This window comes from Triturus cristatus, chromosome 2_2 (assembly GCF_964204655.1).
Source record: "Triturus cristatus chromosome 2_2, aTriCri1.1, whole genome shotgun sequence".
Taxonomy (NCBI): domain Eukaryota; kingdom Metazoa; phylum Chordata; class Amphibia; order Caudata; family Salamandridae; genus Triturus; species Triturus cristatus.
In genome coordinates this window covers 638,990,752-639,011,994 of record NC_140582.1, presented here as the reverse complement: position 1 = coordinate 639,011,994, position 21,243 = coordinate 638,990,752, and the positions used below count along the sequence as shown (strand labels likewise).

Sequence of the window (21,243 nt, the reverse complement as noted above, 5' to 3'; positions counted from 1 at the left end):
GTTTGGGGTAACAACCACCGAATATGCAACCCCCTTCGGTGGACCAAACAAACTTATTACAAAGGCCCTAAATTGTAAAACCGAATTTGTTATCTATGTGTTGGAATGTCCGTGTAAGTTAAAATATATTGGTAGTACCATCTTACAAGGGCATAAACGCATACTCCAACACATAAGGGCCATCAAAAATCATGATCAGGCATATCCGGTGGCCCGCCATTTTCACGAGCAGCATGACGGCGATCCAAAGGATCTTAAATACTTCCTATTGGACTCAGTCCCTAAAAACAAACGGGGAGGTAACAGGGAAAAAACCCTTCGCATCCTGGAAATGAACTACATTTTAAATTTAGATACCAAACAACCCAATGGACTCAATAGCTCTGATGAACTCCATGCTAGTCTGTAAGATTAATCAATATGGTCCAACAGCATTGACACCAAATAAGTAATAAAAATGCTCCTCAAATACACTCCGGGGATCATTTTGAATGAAATAACAAACCAACATTGCAAAAAAAGATAAAACAATATTTGCAATAAGAGACCCCAGTAACTAAAATATTGGATATTTGGAACAATATGAAAGTTACTGACATCTTTCTAACGATTTTACCTGCTGAGAAACTCCCTCCCCCAGTGAACTGTTTTTAACCACTTTTTTTAGATTAGTTTTAGGCACTTAGCACTTTTTGTATCAGCACTTAGTTGTGGACACTTATGGGTGTTTTTTTATTCTATAAACACAATAACATCATCTAAGTTGATTTGAATAGTAAACAAAGACACTAGACATTGCTCAGAATAAAGTCCCAGACCAAGGCGTATGAATTAACAACGCCCAGACTCAATAATATCCCTGTGGAATACCAGCAAAGGTAACCCATTATATGGCAATGATTAAAAGCAAATCATTCATTGAATTCAGCCAATACTCAGTATAAATTCCAATTTAGCAAATAGAATGAGCAATCAAGGCGGATTGAACAAACTAAGATTTATCCAATGATGTAAACTTTTATGCATGTATTTATTTATTTATTTATAATAATAATTTTAACATGCAATGTGACGCATTTAATCACCGTATACAAACTGGGCTTCTACGGATGTTTTAAAGATGTATTTTAAACATAAAATTGTGTTTTATTTGCATTTTTATTAAATATTTAATTATTTATTTATTTATTTATTTAAACAATTGCAAATTTGCACATACTGCCTTGTACCCTATGTTTGTCATCGAAATGAAATCTGAAACCTCAATTTAGAAAATTTAAATGATTTTAAATTGTGATGACAACATATATGAGCAATGCAGATAGATGTCTTTTACTAGCCTTAAATTATTGTTTGTGATGATGTTAAGATACAAACACAAGTGTGACACATAAAGTTAATGTGGAAAAAACGAAACAAACAAACAAAAAAAGGGAAGTAAAAAACCCAAACTGAAAAAAAGTGTATAGCCTATAAAAAGTATCTCTATTGGCAAAGGTGCGTCATGTGATCAAGTCCCCAGGGAGGGACGAAACGCGTAATGGCTGCCGCTCCTGTTGTGTGAACTTTTCAATAAACTGAGCGGTATTACAAGAGGATTCTGTGGTCCGTGCTCTTTGTTTCCAGCATCCAGAAGGAAGGAAATGTGGAAAAGGAGTTTTAAGGTGATATATATATATATATATATATATATATATATATATAAAATAAAGGACCTTCTTGAAAGCTAAGGGGGCCCGCTTCTGTCTCTTGAGTGCATCTCCGAGCAAGTGGCAATCCTTTTTGAAAATATATTACGGCCAGCCTCGGTCGTGGAGTTTGCACCGCCACATATATATGGACTGTAGCGATATACTTGCATTTCGCAAAATACAGAGGAGACGAAGTTGTGCTTTAAATTTAAACCGTAATTCATTTCATACCTACTGGAGGTTTAATACTTTGAAACTTATGTTTTGTGGCAGGAACGCTCAATCCTACAAGTCCCAGGATACCTTCAGACTGAATACAGATCCAACCCACCTGGGGGCAGTCAACTACTGGTTAACAAGGGGCTTGCTGAGATGACGTTATCACTGCCACTGACCAGCCGGTCCGTGAACAAGAAGCAGGAGCTTTGAAACGCGTTGGACCTTTCTGAACATTGAACATTGAAATGAAATTCGGTTTGCGATGCAATAAAGGACCTTCTTGAAAGCTAAGGGGGCCCGCTTCTGTCTCTTGAGTGCATCTCCGAGCAAGTGGCAATCCTTTTTGAAAATATATATATATATATATACATATATATTTTTTACTTACTTTATATTTAGTATATCAAACTTGTAGTATCACTATAGAGAACACACATTTTAAGCGGTCCTTATTTATAAACCTGGATTATACCAAAAATACCTTCTTGCTCGGATGTTCTTGCAGAAAATGAACATTAAAATATATACAATTATAACTGGTGCAAGCACAAAGCCCACTTGTGCATGCATAAGTCTAAAAAAATTGTAAAGTTTAGACAGTGACAAATTCAGTTTTTCCACTGGCAAGTGTGCATTCTTCACACACAGCATTCATCTAACAAAGAATTATTTTTATCTCCATGCTAAAGGTGCTCGCACTTACAAGATACTAGATATGCTACCTATTACAGCTAAAAATTGGAATCTTGCACGGTGTCACAAATAATAAAACCTTTCCATAAATCCCTTGCATTTCTCATGACACAGTCCACAGACTAAGGCAGAAAACTAGTACTTTTTATTTTGGCTCATACGAGTTCAAAATGAATATGGATTACCCAGGACCAATTCGTTATGATTTTACAGGAAATTACATTTCATTTTTAACCTTGAGCAACCTTCATAAGAGCTACAGAGGGAGCCAATAATATGCGGATTCGTACATCAAATCATGCATTTCGTATTGAAAAAACCCTATTGTATTTACAACAAATGCCTAGCCCGAGCTTCAACAGAAATAAATCACTGAATAAATTCCCAGATAAGTATTTACATTTAAGTTTAAGACACAATGTAATTTTTTTTCAGAGTGGCGACCTAAGTCCACAGTTAATAATGTGTTTTTCATTCACTATCTGGACAAAGGCAATATGGATTATACAATGCTAATATCCACCAGCACTGATTCATCCTCATATCAAAGGAACACTAGAATGTAGACAGTCGTAAGGCATTAAAATCAACTCCCATGCATCAGCGCCTCTGGAGCCATCAATGAACTTAACACAAGACCTATATGTAAGCTGCAGGGCCAGACTGGCCATGGCGGGCACCATGCATTTCCCTGTGGGCTGCCAGGGGGGGGCCGGTTTTGGGCCCCTGGAGGGTCGCTTTTGTTACATGGCCGTTTTTGCAATATCGGCCCCTGTAACTAAATTGGCCGAAACCGGCCCTGGCAAACAGCTCCACCGCACCCCCAACCTCCCCGTTTGCCAGGGCCAGTTTTGGTTTCCAGTCCGGCCCTGGTAAGCTGCAAAACAAATATATTAAAACAACCAATGTGAATGCACTTCACTGCAGACTGATTAAATTAAGTATCGGAGGCTGTGATTCACATAGTCAGGGACCTGTACCACTGGTTGCTAACACTGATAACCGAGCAACACTTTTTGAGCAGAGCAGAAATTGGTGAAATACCCCATCCAATATTCATATTCCTTTACATCAAATTTATACATGTATATTTTAGCTAAGAGAATTTGTTTGCCAGGTTCTAAGCTGAGGAAAAATAACTCCAGGCTAATGAAAAATGCAGGCAAATTCATCTGCTTTACTGTAAGTCCACGAATATTCTATCATTACTTCACCCTTACGTTTGAACTCCACTGAGGGCTGATAAACATTTAACCTGCTTTAACCCTAATGTGCACCTTTTTAAATGGCTAATCCTTCCCTCACTTGTTTGTAACCCTTGTAACCGAGTGGCGCTTAATGTTGCATGTGCCCACTGATGTGTAGTGTAAGCACTTACCCTTCATCTAGCCACACTTTAACAAAAATGTGTTATTTTTAAGATGAAAGGGGAGAAATGGTAACACCCTATCACATCTTATCAGCCACCACAGTTTCTCCAATTGTGCTGACTCTTGCTAAACACTGATGCGCAGTGCCTATGGGGCATTGTTTCAAGAGTCCCACTTTTGATAATTAAGGGAGGTCTGAACAAGTTACAGGTGGTATTCTTTGATTTGATGAAATTGAAAATATGGGTCCCTAGGAATTATCCTAGAATTGTAACTACATTCTTAACTTTATGATATTGAGAATCACATGTGAACGATGGAAATCTATGCTAGTCATAGACTTCTAGGCATACGCACATGTTTAGAATTTATACAAATGAGATTACTTCCTTTTGCCTCGTTGCAAGTGCCCCATAGCACACTTGTTTTCTGGGTGTAAAATGTCATAATGTCCCATACTGTGTATCAAGATTGTGAAATCACCCTTTTCAATGATTTTTGCTCTCCTAGATAGATGTGGGTGCCAGAGAATGGCCTTAGTATCAGCTCTGGCAGCAAGTTCATACCTCATCAAGTGGGCTATTAAGCTCCTGGGTGACAGTTCAAGCTCATGTAAATCGAACTCCAGAGTCTTTTCTAAAAGTACCTTTTCCAAAATCAATATCCCAAATCCAGCTACAACAGTGATATGGGGTTGTAGTAAATATTTCAAAAAGTTCAACAATGACATTCTGCTTCCTAGCCAGAGATAACATGAATATACTATCCCAATTATCAATATGTAAGTTCTGCATTAATTGAAAAACTGAAAATGTCAATTTATATGACGGTTGCCCCAGTTGTTAAAGTTTATCAAGCCAAGGATTTTGGAGCCTCAGTATATGGCACAGAGCTATGGGGTCAAAATAATGTAAGAGCTATTGAACAAACTGAGAATGTTTTGATGAGATCAGCTTTGGAACATCCCTGAAATGCCCCCTTGACTCCCATGCGCCTGGATTTGGGGCTCAAAAATTTAGCACATGAGATTGCTTTTTGGCCCTTTGTTTTTTGGATTTGAGTATGGTGAAACAATTCACCACTTCCTCTGAGACAATCACTGCTTGATGTGATGGCATTAGACACCAAAGGGAATATCCTGCGGTTAAAGTACATAAAGAGCTGGATGTACAGATTGTGTGTGAGAGAGCTCTGGACCATTCCTGAGAGTATTGAGAAAATAATCCGTGATTAATTTTAAAATATTGAAATCATATCAATGAGCTATGGTTAACATGGGAAAATACCAGGTACCTAACAATGATGTTTTCTGGATTTTAAAGATAATATGTATCAAGAGGAGTTTTTGAATTGTATAGAACCACCCTTGGTAAAATCCTTGTTTTTAAAATTCAGATATGGTATTTTAACAGTACATGAATTTTGCAGTAAGTGAAAGGGTGCTAATATTTCGCCCACATGTCCCACATGTACGGCTAACCATGAGAATGAAGAGCATTTCCTGTTCTTCTGCCCCGAGAATATTGAGATCAGAAGAACCTTGTTAATTCCAATATGTTGTATTTTATTAGTAAATTTTTTAAAAGACATCATTCAAATCCTCAGAAGTGATTGATCAGAGTGGTTAGTCTTCACCCTGTCCAGATATTTTCTGTATGCCTGGAGATTAAGAAACAGGAAGATGAAACTCCCAAAAAAACAATGAAAATGGTTCTCTGCTGTGTGTGAATTTACACTTTATCTACTCAATGCATATTAGATTTTAAAATGTCTTATATGGTATTAAGGATTCTAACATAATGGGCTAAACAATATGACCACACAGTATTAGGAAGTATAACTTCTACAGAATTAAATTTAAAAAAACTTTAAACTTGAATGTATTGCATGTGGCATTTTATCAAGTCAAATATTAGTGCATATGATATGAAAGTGGCCAATTACTATGGATCTGAACCTGAGACATTGTTTAGTATTAGTCCAGCTTTTAATATTCTTAGCTAATCATTATATTTTATAGGAATATTATTTTAATCATCTTAATTCACAGATCTTTCGCATGTTATTGTGAATGATAGTAAAATTATTGTATACATCTGTGAAATGGATTGATTTTTTATGGTTTTGTAAAAACAGAATACAAATATTTCTACTACTACTACGACCCAAATACTTTCCAACAGAACAGCCAACCCTGCTAGAGTAAAAAAATCCTTTTGAGGCCTTTTTACTGTAAGGACATGTTTAACATTATCATTTTAAATGTACTACTTTTAAATACCATGCAGCCTGCCTTATGGGCACCAGGCCTACTTAGGGGTGCCATAAATATTTAAAAGGAAGGTTTAGGCCTGCCAAAAGGGTGTTTAAAACTGCACAGCCAGACTACACATGGTAAGCCTGCAGTCACGGCGCAATGGGTACGGCAGTCTACTTCTGACAGTTAACTGACAAGCCCTAGGCACACTTATGTAAAATATACTAGGGACACTTAGAGGTAATTTACATTTGCCAGTCAGGAGTATGCCAATTTCATTATGCTGAAAGGGGTCGTACAGGCACTTTACCTGTGCTTAGCAGGAGTAAAGTTCACTGAGTTCTACAGTCAGTAAAACAAGTCAAGGCAAACATCTGGGCCAATACCACGCAGAAGATGGTGATTCCCAACAGTCATCAAAACTGAAGCTCATACCCAGAAGGCATGCCCTCTGTCGCTTTGAAATTAAATGAGGTTTTGCATTGTCTAAAGGTACCTTACACACAATTTTTCTTTTACTGAGCACAAACTACACTGTGAAGGCACCTCACAGTGCTAATTCCTAAGTTAAGCTACACATTTTAATAGCAACTAAATGTCCACTACCATAGAACAAAGAGTTTAAAGGGGAAATTGAACTTATTTTTGTTGGAGTACAAGGACAGACATGGTACATTTTCTCAATGTAGAATTCGATCATTTACAATGACCAGGATACATACGCCTAAAGGAACACAATCAAATAATTATGTTAAAAAAATGTGTGAGACCCTATGGAATTCTCCTATTTAAATTTATTAGGTTGTTTTGGCAGGTCACTTCCTCTCATGGAGTTCACTTTGTAAGTACTTCTTTCCTAACTTTGTTTGCTTCTGAAAATAATACTTTAAATTCCCAGTTGGCCGCAACCAGGAATGAGAATGTATTGATTGATGTTTGCAATGAAGTATTGCAGTACATATTGTAAAACAACAGTTTTCATGTTTCCCTCTTGCTGTCGGATATTAGTTCACTTGGGAAATCTGCCAGTACTTTAACCACAGTCAGTGTTGAGAGAGAGAGAGCACATGGGGGAGAAATAATGAGTGTGAAAAAAAGGGGTTGAAAGAGAGAGGGAGATAGAGAGAGAGACAGATATGTTGTGGTTTAGATATTTTTTCCAACAACGTTAACGGTATTAGAATATGGTGAAAAGGAATAAACTGTTGAAATGTGGAATCCTTTTAAATATTAAAACAGCTGCTGTCACGGCCTCCTCAACCATCTTAACTCTCTCAAACAGTAAATATATGACCAAGATAGCCTACTAATAACGTTCCTCCATGATAGATAGATATAAATTATGAGGACTCGTTATACTTAGAAGTACACTGTAATTGTACTGCACTTCTTCCTGGAAGCAAGTTTCTCAAATTCAATGATTAAATTAAAGGTAATTTCAAATTCTTTCAAAAGTGTTATTCTTCTACGTCAGTGACGGTAGATATATATATGTAGATTTTCAAATATAATATGCTATTTCATCAAGTGGTTAATATACATCTCCCCTGTGTCAACAATTTTAATGAAAGACAATCTCAGTTGGTTGGCATTTATATGAATTGTGTTATGTGTGTATTCGTGTGTAGGAGCTATAAACAAAGTTGTATAACCACATCATAGACCAGGATGCAGCATTGGTAGATCCTGGTAGGCTGCACTGTAGGTATAACATTCAATGGGAATGGTTACCAAGTACTAAATGTGAAATTCTGTTTATAATGACATTTTTTGTTCTAAATGCTATGTTTTCACGGTTCATATTCGTTTCCATTGGGCTCAAATACAATAAAAACCTACGAAAGCAGGAAATAAGAGTACTTATAAACACAGATCCATACATTATTTTGGCACAAAGATCAAATTAGTCTCTGTGTTTTGTTAGATTTTTCAGTACATTTTCTTCTCTGTCTGAGATGTTTTGGAAATCATTTGCGAATGTGTCCAGTTACTCATGCTGCAAGACAGATTCTTGAATACTAACATTTTTATGCGTCATGTTCTCCCTCATTTTGTCATTGGCCACCCCTCCAATGCGAATAATCCTGCTTCTTCTTGCTCTAGAACCACGCCTTTATGAGAAAATAAGATCATTCTCCTTCTCCATATCTTCACTTCTTATATATTTATATGCACTTCTATTAATAATTTCTATTTGTGCAATGCCTGGAGGAAAGAACGACTCTGTATTATTGGCTGAACGAAGATGGAAACCATCATTTCCTCGTCCTGCTCAACATGCCAAAACCATGAATGTGGTGGTAGTAAATAAAATTTGTCAACTCTGGTTTATTTTTTTATTTTCATGGAAAAGTGCAAACACAGGATCTTTCTTATATTACTGTGTTACAACAAGGTCTCCAACTTCCAGCTCATAGACAATTAAATGCTAACTTCTTGGTCCTCCTCAGTCATTAGGCTACATTGTTCTAATACCATGTATTCATAATTCACAGCCCTGAAGAATTTTTGGTATGACTAAATACCGACAAAACATTTGTTGGCTGTATCGAACTAAAGATATATGACTATATCAAAATTGAAGATATATATACTGTTTGCTTAAAATGGACCAATATTGAACTCTTGTAAGGAATCTGCATTTGCTGTGAAGAAACAGGATACTGACTATCCCGCACTGTATATTTTTGATTAAAAGTGGACTCATCACTCAATTTTGGACTTTGTTTGTTGTGATCAGATTGGTAACTTGACAAAAATGGATATAAATAGAGAACAGCTCTACCAACTGCTTCAGCTTAGGATACATTTACTTCCCTCCAACATGGTAACATGGTAATTGTTTTGAAATATCTTTTAAGTATAATTTTCCATTGGGAGCAGATAGAGATTTCGATGTTGGGCTCTCTGAACTCACAATTAAAAACACATCTTTTGGTGGAGTTGGTTTTTAATTTGCGTGATTGAAAATGCCACTTTAAGAACATGAGACATTTTCTTGCTTAACCATTCTGTGCTTTTGCCTCTCTGTCGAATACACCTGTGGGGTGGCAGACAGTTAGGCTCTTGTGCATTCTCTCAAGACAGTCACACAAAAGGAGCTGAGCTGTGCCTTGCATATCCTGATGGCCCTTTCCCTGACTGATGGGTCTTCCTGAGCTAGAATGGTGGGATAAGTTGTCACTGACACCTGAATAGGGCTGTGCCTATCCTCACATAATACTGCCCATCCCCATAGTGTGCCTGGAGCCAGGTCAGGGAAATGCAGCGTCTTGTACACTACAAAGGCTTTCCTTTGAAGTTTGCCCACTTCAAAATCAGAAAGGGCTATCAGTATTGGACCTTGGACACCTCAAAATCAGAACACTTCTTGAATGAGGAAATTCTGCCAGGAAGAAGAGCTGGATGTTGTAGGAGGGACTGCCACTCTGTGTGTTGCTTTGTTGTGCTGGCCTGCTGCTTGCTGCTTCTGTCTTAAGAGTGAAAGGACTGGACATTGCTTTTTGTATGTTGCTTACAAGGTTCTCTAAGGGCTTGTGTGTGCTGTCTCACCTACCTTTGCTTGGGCTCTTCAGCTGCGAGCCCTGACTTGTGAAGTGGTGCTAAATCAAGTTCCTGGTCCCTTGGATGAAGAATCTAGTGATCCGAATGAGAAAATACATGCATCGACTCTCAATTCCTGTTTTATCGATGCAGCACCTGCTTTATGGTTGACAAATTGCGTACCGTGATTCCCGAGCACCGTGTCACTGATGTCCATGGCACCCGCTCTGACTCTGATGCAGCACCTGCTCCGCTGCTGTGAAATCGACTCAGCACCTGCATCACTGCCGTCTCATCGACACAGAGCGTCTGGATTTTTGATGCATCGAACAGAGGCCTCGAGTCTGGAGATCGAAGCATCACCTTCCCTTCCAGTAAGAACCCAATGCATCACCTACCATGACAGTAAGGAACTGACACATCACCCCCTTGCCTAGCAGTAAAGAACTGACACATCACCTCCCTTGTGGAGTAAGGAACCAACACACAGCTTTGCTTTTCCGGCGCCTCACCTCCTCTGCGACTTTTTGTCTTAGATTTTTTGATGTGTCCAAGGTACTTTCTTGCTAAAAGAAATGCATCCATAGATTTCTATGGACTGAACTTATTTAATCTTTGAAATGTGATTTCTAGACTTGTGTATGTTGGATTTTTGTCTTGTTTTATTCAGATAAATATTGCCTATTTTTCTAAACTGGTGTCGACTCATTTTGCAGTGTTTTCACTGAATTACTGTGTGTGTTTGCACAAGTGATTTACTCATTGCCTCTGCGATAAGCCTGAATGCTTGCACCAAGCTACCAAGGGGGTGAGCAGGGGTTAGCTTAGTGACTTACAAGCAATGTACCACATTAAAGCAAGAATTTTAATATCCAACACTTTTATAATAGGCTGCCCATTCACAGGCACAACTATCTGCCAAAAGGATCTTCTGTTCAACAAGTTTAGTGCTTTCTTTTTATAGGCCTACAAATCTTGGGGTCATAAAGTGCATTCAAAGCCACAATGCATTCTTGAGCTCCTCTATAATTTCACCCCCAGGCCCACTGCCTTCTCTTCTCTCCCTTTCTGAAATCTGGTTAATGATTTCTTGATATTCTGACTTCAATGCATAAAACAAGTCTTTATCCTTAAGGATATATACCTTACATCTTCAACAGTAGATACATAATTTAGGACATAATTTCGACTCCTTTCACTCTTGAACTAGCCAGTGGAACAAAAAAATGAATGTTTCCAAATGCATCATTACAAGTAAAGTGACAGAGACTAGTGAAACAAAAACAACACTTACCCTTAATTGACTTAGCTTCTGTGCACTAGAGAACATGTGTCTCACTGTGTTCTTCACCATGATAATGCCAAGGCCCTTCGAGAAGAAACTAAGGTAGTGCCTTTCTTTAATTTTTACAGGTTAACAAATTACTGACTTATTTGCTGCAAAAGCACAATGTTTTTATTTCATCACCATTACATACCTGTCATCCCTGTAACTGTGAATACTTTAAAGAAAATTAAAGTGGAAAACACCCAACTTCCCAGAGAGCATAAAAACAATGGTACGTACCAGCTGATTCCTATGCTATGGTTAGGGAAAAGACCACGATGCCAAGCTTAGGCATAGACGTATTCACACATCAGGTAATGCAAATGTCACCAAAAATATGCAGCAACCTCTATGCCCCATTGAACTCGGGGAATAAAGACCCAAAAACCATTGTCTTTCCAAGGTCAAAAGTAAAAGCACATGGCAGACCCAGCAATTTAGAATAGAAAATATGGTGGAATACACTCAAGTGAGCAATATTTTTTGGAAAATGTACAAAACTTTTACCATATTTAAACAAACTTCCCATGCTAGTGCTAGGAAAGGGCTCTGCCCATCCCATGGATAAACTGAGAAAAGAATCTAGGACACTACGGTGCCCTAGAGACAGCAAACACAGAAAAGCCCTCGGGCTTCCATGTACGCAATAAGTCTAACACAAAAAGTCCAAAACAGCAAAGAATCAATCACTGTTTTGGACTTTTTGTATTAGGGGGCATTGCTGTGCATGCTGTCTCTAAGGAGTTGTCCTAGTTTATTTTCTCAGACCCAGCAATTTACCATTCATAACACACTAGCTAATGCACCTTGAAGCTACTAGTGGATAGCAGTAGGGCTAAGGCACGATCATCGTCAGCTAGGGGGTAAATCCTAATGATGATCCCCTTCCTGATTCACCTCAGGGCACTAGAACATCGCCAGAGAAGCTGCAGTGATTCACAAGATGTAGTGAAAGTTGAGCAAATTCTGACCCTCTATGTACATCACCCACAGTCTTTATTACCAATATGGTGTAACTATAACCAAAGGTAAGAGTTGCCTCAATTTACTGAATCAGGAGATGCTTACCATCCAGTTTCAGACTCAACAACAGTCAAATTGACAACTCTGGAACGTTGCAGTGACGAGTCAGATAGCATACACTAAGTGAATCCCTCCTATTTTCCAAAACCAACACAAATAAACAACCACAAATTCAGACCAGGCTCTCAGAATTAAACTTGGATGGCTTTTTTCCTAAATGACACCGAATGCAAAGGCACTTGGATCCAAATCAACACCAAATTTTCCTTCAAAGAAGATATTTCCAAGAAAGCCAAGACAGTAGCGTACTAACCTTTGTTCTCAAAAAGGAAAATGTGTTCTTCTGGAAACTGACAACAGAACAATATTTCAAGCCTCGGTGCTATTGCACCTAGATGAAAGCAACACATTCTAGACTGGCCCTGCTGTAAGGGAAAATACATTCTGCATCATACTTCAATAAAATGGCAATAAAAGTATGGTTTTATCACCCCTCACTTGAAGTAACTAAAATGGGGCCCCCTCCAAGCCTATATTATCTTTCAAGACCAACAGCTTTCTATATCCATCCCTATCTGACTGAGAAAATTACCACCTTGGATGGCCAGCATCTCAATGGAAGCCAGCAGATATTTTCTACCTAGGCTCCCATGATCTGTAACAACATTTCCATCAGCAGCAGTTCTCTAAAAAACCTCATCATACATTAAGGACCTGAAGACTTATTCAATTAAAGGATATTACATCTCTATACCTCCACATTATGAGAATCTCCACCCACAAATATTTTACCTTATTGTAAACGTAGTTACATTATCAAACCTCTATAAATAAGTTATCGGCATTAAAACTCTAAACCAGTGCCACAAGATGTTTTAGAACCACAACCCACTTTTTATTTGAACAAACACTTGTGATCCACCTTGCTTTAATGGACATGTGGTGGGCATGGTTTTAAAGTGACTAAAGCATTGGGTGGTATTTACAGACAACACATTTTCCATTAAGATTGCCACTAAATTTGCACAGTCATACAGTTTAATGATAAATGTATATTGCACACAAATGATAATGTGTTGAAATCGAGTGTCAGTGAACAGTTATCATTTGTGCATCATGATGTAGTGTCTTGATTTGTTCTGATCCTATTAAAATCTTTGTTTCTATAAAACTTAGAAATTATAAAAAATTGTGCTTCATTTTTGTTTTCCTAACTGCTGAATTTCTACAGTTCAGGTATTATGATAAAATGACATCATACTGCCTTAACTTTCACAACTCATTTACCCCAGCAATGATTGTCACATAATTCACTTCACTTTTCTTTCCCTGACTTCAAAGTGGGAGAAGTTGGTAAAGACCAGTACTCATGCTAAAAAATAGGCAGCAGAAGATATAGACTGATATTTTACCTCTGTCTTTTAAGCACAGAGCTTGGGCTTACATGACCCCACAAAAATCAGCTAGGCTCATGACCCACTAGTCGGTCTCAACCCACAGTTTCGGAACACTGCTCTAAACTGATCCCCAAATGTCCACTTTGTGGGACATAGATTCATAGAATGTGACTGGAAAAACTGGCCATCAGATAATAAAGAAAAACAAAATCATTGACTGCTTCCTCTGGGTGTTTGCTTCAGCAGTGGTGAGACCCTCAATGTATTGGTGGCAAAGATCATAGAGGCCTAAACTGGTTAATGGGGGTTTAGTCAGTTGCGGCTCCTGAAGGGAGTGCTGCCGGGCGGTGACACAGGGCACGGAAGGAGCACGGTAGGGGTAGTAAACTCCGGATTATGGCCGAACGGAGGTAAGTATACAAATAGATAAATAAAACTAATTTCATTGCACGCGCTGCATCACACGCAAAATGTGAATCCCAGGCCAAGAAAGAATTAGGAGATAACAAGGATACTACCTGAGAAAAAGGAAAATTAATGAAGTGCAGGTGGGTGTGCAGACTGACAAAATAAACCCAATCAACCCGTTTAAGTTGCAGTGCAACTCACAATTCCGCTGGCTCCATGTATAAATCCCTGGCTCTCCTTCCTTCCACACACTAGCCTGCCTAGAAATTGAGGGCAGTGATTGGGCCGTCTACTCACCTGACTAGGAAGTGATGTCTGCAGTATCTCATACCTGTATGCCATTTTCTGCAACCTATGCACGCTTTTGGTTTCCCATCCCTGTGGTTATGTAACCGAGAGTGGAGTGGAAAGCATTTCCTTAATGTATATACCTGATAGCCTTGTGCACGGCTCCTACTGTATCTACTGTCCATATTCCTAACAGCTCAGGTTTTCCGTCCCTGTCAAACGCTCCATTGCTTTAAAGTTTAAATAGAGGTGCAATATACTATCCAGGCATACTTCATCACAGATGAAATAATGCTCTCCCACTGTGAAATTGCTTCACCCTCTCTGGATTACTATCTCGATTTAAGGATCACTGCCTGGGAGGAGCCTTTTCATGATTTTCTGTTAGCAACTCACAATTCAGTGACATATATAATCTTACCGCGTTTGACTAATTGTTTTCTTTCTTGCCTGGTTTCATTCACTGTTTCTTCTGTTTCTCTCTTTTTCCTTATGTTTTTCTTTTACTAATTTGTACTGCTACGAGCGACTTACCCTGCAGACGCAAATGATTCATCAGGAAGTCATGACACAATTACTTAAATAATTTGAGAGGTCATGTCTGATATCCTGGATTTTGATTCAGTAAAGAATTAGTGGATGTGATAATTGGCGCGCTTTCACTTTACGCTGGGTTTATATTATCTGTATTTCTCCTTCTCGCTTTCATTCCTCTCTTTCGTCTTTCCTTTAACATATTTTTTTCAAACGTAAATTTAGACGCAGATTTTTGCTTTAAATATAGCTATGCTAGATTAACAAACATGGAATCCTGTGCCTTACTTTTGTTCACCTTCAATGACATCTACTGGTAGAAATCCAGCACTGGTGTTTTTTCTGTACAGCATTAATCAAAAATACATTGCTGCGTGTATATATATCTATATGTATATATATCTATATCTATATCTATATATATATTGCCTACTGGCGGTCGCCAGTAGGTAGTTATAGTTAGGACCACGTTTCCATAGGAAATCCGCAACATTCTATTTGGAATAACTTTGGCGCCGGTCGACGAATCCTCGCGAATATTTTAAAATAGGTGGGGCGCTACGCTCCGCTCCTACCCTGAAAGTCTCGGGGGGATTCGTCAAGCGGGGGCTGAGATAAAAGGGGGGTCCCAAAACGTGTTTTTCCCATGCATTTTTCCATAGGACCTTTAGACACAGCTACAGCCCGAACGGCTGAACAGAATTACTTGAAATTTGGCAGTGAGGTAGTCCTCAGGTCAAGGAAGGGCCTTTTGTAGGTTTGGTGTAAATCTGTTCAGTAGATTCTGAGAAAATATCCTTTAAATCAATATATATATCTGAGCCAGCTTACGGTGCGCTTACGGTACGCTTACCGTACGCGTACGGTGGCGTGCGCGAGCGCGATTCTGATTGGCTCTTAGATCTTAGTAAACATTCGAATCGGTCGAAACCAGGAAGCGGCGGCCGCCATTTCGTGTGTTTCACTCAGAAAAAAACAAGAGTGATATCTTGAAAAAGGGGGCAAGGAGGAGAGTTACAGACCCCCTTAAATTTGTAAGGGGGTCAAAGAAGGACAGAAAAGTACAAAGACAACATTTATTGATTTTAAAAAAAATCGCGGGGTACGCGTACGGTAAGCTTACCGTAAGCGTACGGTAGAAAAAAAAAATAAAAAAATAAATGAAATTCAGATTTAAGTGTTTAGATATTAGGGGGCTCTAAAAAGAGCCGTTGTGTTTATGAAATGATTTTTTAGTGGTACCTACAAGTAAGTACCGATGCAGAGTCTAAGGTTCAAGAGGAAGACTCTGTTCCCTTCATCACTGAAGTGCACACCATCTCCTCTATAAATGTCTTGCATGTCGTAACGCAAGTTGTTGTGGTAAATGGAACCCATACCATAGTCACGGAGGAAAGCAGAAACAGATTTGTTGACGTGCTTTCTTGCTTTGTCAATCTGTGGACAGAAATGATTGGACCAGTTCCATTTTTGCCTTTGGCATATGTTAGAAAACACAAAGGCAGTTTTAGGGAAAAGTGAAAACAGTTGTGCAAAGGTGTCCTTCATAAGCATTTCCAGACCTACCCCAGTCAAAGTGCCTAGGTCATTGCCACCACAGTGCACTATTATGAGGTCAGGGTGTTGGATGTGCATGAAGGATTTCACCAATGGCATCAATTGGTGCCACTTTAACCCTCTCTGACCAATCCATTTAATGTTTACATTTGGCAAAGCAAGGTCTCTCACCATATCTGTTTTCTCTGCATACTTTTCACTCCAGAAGACATAGCTGTGCCCTACAATCCACACTGTGAACATCTTCAAAGGAGAACTGGATGCACTCAGGAGGTGTCTTTCAGTAGAATGGCAATATGAAAAGAAAGACAGTTTGGAAATGGAGGCATACATATTTTTTTCATAAAAAAAAGAACTGATTGGCTGTTTCATACCATTCTACAATAAAAACTAGGCTGTATGTGTAAATTAATAGAAGCATGTTTTGTATTGGTACAGAAAAATGTATTACCAAAGAACAGTACTATGGATTTGCTGTTAGGTTTGAAAAGTCAAGCACTCTTGCTCTGTGGAATTGAAACATTGTTTGGTGAACTTCTGACCTAACTCGACACAGCAGTGTTCCATGAGCTGTTGCTATGGTAGCAGGCAGAAGTCAAGTTGGGGGAAGGGTACTAGGCAGAAGTCAAGTTGGGGGAAGGGTACTTTTGGAAAAGGGTTGGTTTTCAACCAATAGAAATGTGTGATTACATTTGAAAAAAAGAGGGAAGCACTGAGATTTGAAACTAACATGTATATGTGTGGAAAAAGAGAGGGAAAGTTTGCCATTATCTGGTTCTGCTGAGAGGAGAGAGGTGTAAAGAACAGAGATCCTGGCTCTGATAATCTGCTGTTTGAGTGCCACATTTCTTTCACGACTAACTAATTTTAAAGGTGAGTTTAGAGTTTGAGAGGGGATGTATATGGTAAATTAAGAAATGAATAATAGAAATGGGATTCCTTTTGTTGAAGTTGTGTTTATTATTTTCTGTTTTGGGAGAAATTTAAATGTGAGGAACATGTAAAATAATATGGACTATGTTTTCACGATAAATTAAGGTGTACTGGTAAAAATAAGGAATACTTTAAGGGTTTGAGGTTTCAGTCAGTAATGCAAATACATTCAGCATCACTAAGGCTGGTTGCCCTTGCTGGAGTGTAGGCAGACAACCAGGTTACACATGGTTCTGGTCTGAAAAAGCAGTTTGGACATGTGCTTTTTTAAGAATCTGAAAAGTGGATTCATAATGTGTCAGTCTGTAAAAGTGTTTATCACTTGCCAAAAAAAAGAGTAGTAAGTGTGCTTTCAAATTGGCAAAGAAATTTCGTTTTGTGACTAATGTGAAAACATGACTCTGTGTGCATATAGGAATTACAGGCAGAGATTTATTGCGTATTGCTCTGGTGATTTCACAGTTGCATTAGATGGAAAGGGGGAGCCATTTTTTGGTGCAGAAGCAGACTCTTAGCACACACCCAGCTGCTTACCATGTGGAATCATGCACAGTATTCACAAGCGAGTGGGGTTTGAGGTTTCAGTCAGTAATGCAAATACATTCAGCATCACTAAGGCTGGTTGCCCTTGCTGGAGTGTAGGCAGTCAACCAGGTTACACATGGTGCTGGTCTGAAAAAGCAGTTTGGACATGTGCTTTTTTAAGAATCTGAAAAGTGGATTCATAATGTGTCAGTCTGTAAAAGTGTTTATCACTTGCCAAAAAAAAGAGTAGTAAGTGTGCTTTCAAAATGGCAAAGAAATTTCGTTTTGTGACTAATGTGAAAACATGACTCTGTGTGCATATAGGAATTACAGGCAGAGATGTATTGCGTATTGCTCTGGTGATTTCACAGTTGCATTAGATGGAAAGGGGGAGCCATTTTTTTGATGGAGAAGCAGACTCTTAGCACACACCTAGCTGCTTACCCTGTGGAATCATGCACAGTATTCACAAGCGAGTGGGGTTTGAGGTTTCAGTCAGTAATGCAAATACATTCAGCATCACTAAGGCTGGTTGCCCTTGCTTGAGTGTAGGCAGTCAACCAGGTTACACATGGTGCTGGTCTGAAAAAGCAGTTTGGACATGTGCTTTTTTAAGAATATGAAAAGTGGATTCATAATGTGTCAGTCTGTAAAAGTGTTTATCACTTGCCAAAAAAAAGAGTAGTAAGTGTGCTTTCAAATTGGCAAAGAAATTTCGTTTTGTGACTAATGTGAAAACATGACTCTGTGTGCATATAGGAATTACAGGCAGAGATTTATTGCGTATTGCTCTGGTGATTTCACAGTTGCATTAGATGGAAATGGGGAGCCATTTTTTGGTGCAGAAGCAGACTCTTAGCACACACCCAGCTGCTTACCCTGTGGAATCATGCACAGTATTCACAAGAGACTGGGGATTGAGGTTTCAGTCAGTAATGCAAATACATTCAGCATCACTAAGGCTGGTTGCCCTTGCTGGAGTGTAGGCAGTCAACCAGGTTACACATGGTGCTGGTCTGCAAAAGCAGTTTGGACATGTGCTTTTTTAAGAATCTGAAAAGTGGATTCATAATGTGTCAGTCTGTAAAAGTGTTTATCACTTGCCAAAAAAAAGAGTAGTAAGTGTGCTTTCAAATTGGCAAAGAAATTTCGTTTTGTGACTAATGTGAAAACATGACTCTGTGTGCAAATAGGAATTACAGGCAGAGATTTATTGCGTATTGCTCTGGAGATTTCACAGTTGCATTGGATGGAAAGGGGGAGCCATTTTTTGGTGCAGAAGCAGACTCTTAGCACACACCCAGCTGCTTACCCTGTGGAATCATGCACAGTATTCACAAGCGAGTGGGGTTTGAGGTTTCAGTCAGTAATGCAAATACATTCAGCATCACTAAGGCTGGTTGCCCTTGCTGGAGTGTAGTCAGTCACCCAGGTTACACATGGTGCTGGTCTGAAAAAGCAGTTTGGACATGTAATATAAAATGTTTTATTAAATATTAATACTTTTTTCTTTTTTTTCAGATTGAGATAGAAAATTTTCGAAAACTAGAACCATTTTTAAAGCAATTAAAAAAAAAATTTAAATGAATAAATTTTTGAGTGGGTATGGTAAGTCAAAAATATCATGGTCCCTTTTTTCCACTTCTCCACAATCACATTTTCAGTTTTTCTTTGTAGTCTCTCAAGGACCTTGTAATGTGATAATTGATTTTTAGTGTTTTTAAAAAAAAATAATAATAATTACGCGTACCGTACGCGTACGGTAAAAAAAAAAAAAAAAAAGTTTTAAAAACATATATAAAAAATAGATAAAAAATAGATGAAAGGTAAGGTTGGCTCTTAAAAGAGCCGTTGTGTTCATGCAGGGACAGAGGAAAGAAAGAATGGGAATATTAGACAGTACGACAAGTGTGCTGATCTATTTTATTGTTCACTAGGGAAATACTGGTCTCCCTATAACAAATTAGATCATGACAAGTGGCGCACCGTATTTCAACCCTCAGAAACCGAGGGTTAATTTCCTGAGGAGAAGAAAAAGGAGATGCTCCCCCCACAGATGAAGGGCTCACCTGACCTGCAGAAGAAGGACTCGGCACTGCAGATGATGGTCCAGGCTGAGCTGCTGTGGATGTCCTTGGTTGATTTACTGAAGGGTTACCTTCAGTAAGTCGAGCATGTGTCCTTCTGTGTACATCCTTAAGGTGTCTCATCATGGTGTGATTCCCGAAGGAATACTTCCTGTCGGGATTCCCTCTTGAAAGTACACGGCCACACAGCTTACAAGTCACTAAGGGTGCATTTACCTTTTGCTGGCCCTCTGGAAAAGTAAAATACTCCCATATGAAAGAGGTCTTTTGTTTCCTCGCTCTCTGCCTCAAGGTAGTGCTGCTAGCCTCACTCTCAGAAGGGCTCTGCTGTTCTGCCATCGTATCACAAAGACAACCCAGCTCCTTCTCCTAAGGGATCACAAGCAGAAATGAGGGGAATGGGTGTGGTGTAGGAGAGTTCTAGAACTGAAAGTAGTTTCAACCAATCAAAAGTTGTGTTTCATGATCACATGACCAACCGTACGCTTACGGTGCGCTTACGGCAAAAGTACGCATGCGCGTAAAAAAGACACGCGCTCGCGCGCATGCGCATAACAGTCACTCCCCAACACTTCCGCGTAACGTGCGCGTGTAGCGTACACGCGTACGCGCCCCACGCGTAGTACGCGCGGCTACGCAAATTGCGTAACTATACGCAAACAGCGTAGATAAATTACGGACATTGCGTAAACCGTACATGCACTAAAAAAAAAAAAAAAAAAATTTCAAAGTTATACTAATATATCTTTGGTTTTTTCACTGAATTTGCAAGGTTTTTTAAATGCTAATTCCTAACTATAACATGTGTGAAACCTATGGTTTTTTCAGTGAATATATATATATATATATATATATATATATATATATATATATATTTCTAAATACAGTTAGATAATTGCTTTTTGCCAAACTTTTTCACAAGTATTACGTACTTCAGTGTTTACATAATTTGCAAATTGGCTGTAACAATCCAGCAGTGTAATGTGGCTACTTGCGTGCATCTTCCGTTTTTTGCTTTCAGCGGTAGAAATGTTACGCCAATCTGTCATTCCCTTGCTTGGGTAGCAGCAACTATATAGCCACAGTGAAGGGTAACTATTACAGAAAAATGGTCCATACATAATCAAGTGTAGAATTAGGTATGGCACCTAGCAGCCCAGATTCACACATATTAACCTGCTGCATTAGGTTTAGCAGAGAGCACATGGCCTGGTCTCCTTATATTTGTCCTATAAGGGATCATTCTGAGCCCCTAATGCATTTGTGTTGAGCAGGCGAGAGTGACATCCCTTGCACTTGATGGTTGATGGGAGTAGTGAACAGCCTCAAATAGGTTTTAGCTCCAATAAGCCTAATCTTAATTGGCAGTGGGGATGGAAAAGTCCCCTGAA

General features: G+C 38.9%; 1 protein-coding gene across 1 annotated transcript in view; it reads right to left on the bottom strand.

Annotated features, from left to right (window-relative positions):
• The window catches only part of GALNTL6 (polypeptide N-acetylgalactosaminyltransferase like 6), a 2,683,170-nt gene that overhangs the window by 2,274,112 nt on the left and 387,815 nt on the right, over positions 1-21,243 (bottom strand). The window lies entirely within an intron of this gene.